This window comes from Solanum stenotomum, unplaced genomic scaffold, assembly GCF_019186545.1.
Source record: "Solanum stenotomum isolate F172 unplaced genomic scaffold, ASM1918654v1 scaffold12500, whole genome shotgun sequence".
NCBI lineage: Eukaryota > Viridiplantae > Streptophyta > Magnoliopsida > Solanales > Solanaceae > Solanum > Solanum stenotomum.
The window spans coordinates 17,716-21,372 of NW_026022080.1; positions in this window are offsets into that span (position 1 = coordinate 17,716).

Consider the following 3,657-nt stretch of genomic DNA (forward strand, 5'->3'; position numbering starts at 1 on the left):
AATCAAGTAGGTTTTGTTGGTGAAATTACAAAATTACAATTGAAAATAAAATGAAGAAAATAAATTATCTTCAGGATGAGGTGTGGATATCTTGCTCTCTTTAAGGAGATTCAAGCCTGCAACAAAAAATCTTTTCACCAGCCTAGCAGTAATCCTCTTGACTTGACCCCTCTAGGATACATCACATCCCAACCACAAACTCCAACTTAGCAAACTCTGCACAAGAATTGAGTCTAAAGCTCCATAAAAAGAACACCCCCCTTCAACTAATACAAACTTTCTTTTTTTTTCACTCACTTTAATGAAGTCTATATTTTCTTATACACCAAAACAAAGTAAGACCATCACTATTTATTTGGAGGAATTCTCCCTTGCAATGAATAGGAAGATTATGGGGTAGTGAATTGGGTAGATTAATGGCTAGTGCGAGGTTGCATGAGTTACAAGGCATAAAATGGTAGAATAATGAGTGAAATAACAGAGTTTCAATGAGAAGTTATAGCCATGGTGGAACACATTCAGTCACTAAACAAAAGACATTTACTCCACCCGTTCTGCTAACACAAGAGGTTGATGCAAATCACATACCAAACAATTGTTCACAACATCAACTCAATTGTGTTAACACAATTCTGTGACTTTTTTTCGTTCAAACCACAAAACTGTGAAATATTACCAAAACAACAAAACAAAAAAAAATTTAACTCACCTAGAAACTCGACCACCTTCTAGTAAGCTTCACTCATTATTCCCAAAATATTCTCATTTTTTCTTTGTCGTTCTTCTTTGTTGCCCTTTGTAATTATAATCCGGATCATTCTTGAATTCGCAAGCCAACTTATTTCTCACTCTCGCACTCTTTCTGACCGATGACTCACCTTCTTCAGCTTTGTTACGTGCATTATATGCTCTTTTCTCTATTTTTTGTTTGGCCAACATTGGGTTACTTGCTGCAAGTAATCCACACACAATTTCACGACAAAATAAGGATTTTTTACCCATTTCTCTCACAATAATGTCTCTGAGTTCAAGCGCGACAGAATACTGAAGAGTTTCATTTGGGTAATAAACAATGGCGTTGTTGGAAATCAATAATAGATCTCTAAAGAAGCTGTCGATTTCCAAGATCGAATAAACATTTTGTTCTAACTTGTTTTGAATAATCTCTAAATCCATATGCTGCTTAATTTGTTTAAAATAATATAGATCTTCCTGAAAAAATATAAATATTAGCACTAATAAGGAATATATAATCCATGTTTTATGATCCTTATACTATAAATTTGACCTCACAATGTGTTTAAAAAGAAAAATAAATAAATTTTGATATTAAACATGTCAGATACTCCTTTCTTTCCGATTTTATGTAACACCATTTTATTAGCAATCTTGTTAAATATAAATGACATGATTCTATATTTGAAAAGAATCAAGCCATAAATTTCCATTTTACCATTAGTGAGAAGTTTTATAGTGACAGAAATATTACAAAGTATTTAAGACCATAAGTTTCAAAATTCTTTGTTTTGTGTTGAGTCAAATTAAACATGCCCATAAATATAAAAAATTGTGAAGTTTAAAGTTAATCATGTTTCAATTAAGAAAATACTATTTTTTTTTGGGAAAATGCATAAGTACCCCCCCAACCTATGTCCGAAATCCCAGAGACACACCTAACCTTTACTAAGGTCCTATTACCCCCCAAACTTATTTTTTAATTAATTTTCTACCCCTTTTGGTCCTACGTGGCACTATTTTGAAAAATTTGTCAACGCGTGCTGGGCCCACAAGAATAGTGCCACGTAGGACCAAAAGGGGTAGAAAATTAATTAAAAAATAAGTTCGGGNACTCTCGCACTCTTTCTGACCGATGACTCACCTTCTTGAGCTTTGTTACGTGCATTATATGCTCTTTTCTCTATTTTTTGTTTGGCCAACATTGGGTTACTTGCTGCAAGTAATCCACACACAATTTCACGACAAAATAAGGATTTTTTACCCATTTCTCTCTGTTGACACCCAATTTTGACTTTTCTTTCTTTCGATATATTATTTTCAAGCTTTTAATTTAATAATGTATAAGATAATCCTTTTTACAACTATTTTACTATTACAACTATTTATCTATTTAAAATTATACTTTTATTGTCGAGATGATTGTTATCACTTTCTATACCTCTTTTCTTAAATAATCAATTGTCGTCATCTTATTTCTAGTCTCGTATTTATTAAATTAATTTAAGTCAATATTTTGCACATATATTTTATATTAGCGATGTTTTGTTACGTAAATTATTAGTTGTCATCTTATGGTATATTTTTATATTAATTATAAAGTAAGAAGCCCAAAATAATTTAAAAGAAGAAAGGAAAAGACTAAGAAATTCGGCCCAAAACCCCTCAAATTAGCCCAAACCATCTTTCAACCCATATAATTTCCTTCTAAATATCTCTGAAAAGCCCATTATCCCCTGGGAAATATAATTTCAAAATTTTCAACCCAGTAGTTATCTTGTCTTGTCTTGTCTCTCTTCCACCTTCCATTTTTAGAAAAAAACAACAAAAAAACCTGTCAGCCATGGACATGGCTCAACTGCTCTATTTTCATGTAACTCACGCAACGTTCAAAAATTCAAACGGGTGTCTTGACTAGAGTTTAGAAAAATCCCGCTCAAAATCGCTAACCCTATCATTTCTTCTCCTATAAATAAGCAGTCTTGACATTCATATTGGGGCAGATTTTTCAGCCTCCATAAAAACCTTGGCAGCATCCATTCTTTAGAAGCCTTTTTATGTCTCCATAGCACTGTTTCAACTACTATTTTCTTCTCTAAAATATTGCCTTTACATCCTCTTTCGATCTCGACCGAAACTCAAGTTTCAAGCTTGTTCGAGTTTGTCATTGTTCGAATATAGACATTTGATCGCAGCAGCCCCGTTCACTGCCCTATAGCAGGTGACATTCTCTTCTTTTTCCTCTGTTTTGTTTCTGTGGGAAAACATTATGTTACTCTAAGAAATTTATATGTAGAGAAATTCTTGCCTAGTTTAGCTATATTCAAAGTTATGTGGAAACTATATTTATGTTTTTCATTTGAAAATCTAAATTCATTTCTTCTCTGTTTTTGTTTATGTTTTAGACATTATGAATAAAAGGAGATGGTTGTGTTTATAGTATATATGCATCAGCTCTTGCTCCAGGTTGCTGATCATTTGATATATCTATGCATTCCTATGTAAAAACGTGCAGATCATATTATTATTGTTTTTTTCTTAAAATATAAACTCTAATTACGGATACACTATAGTAGCTTCGCACCATGTATCTTATAAGTTTTACATTTCTCTCAAATTCTACTAGAACTAATTTTATTTAGTTTGCTATTATTATATGTTGATGTTAAAAACGGATTTGTATCCCTTTTTGAGATTTATACAGATCAGAAATTGTTTTCACCTCATTTACTAGACCTTGAATTTAAAGAATGGGTTAGCTCTATAACTAGATATTTGTTAATGACTTAGTTTCATAATTGGATTTATATGAGTTGTGTTGTTGCTGTTTCATTCCCAGTTAAATGATTTATCTTGTGTGCTTATATGTTAAAGTTTCAATGTTGATATTTTCCTGTGTATAACAAACATGCTTAACGACGA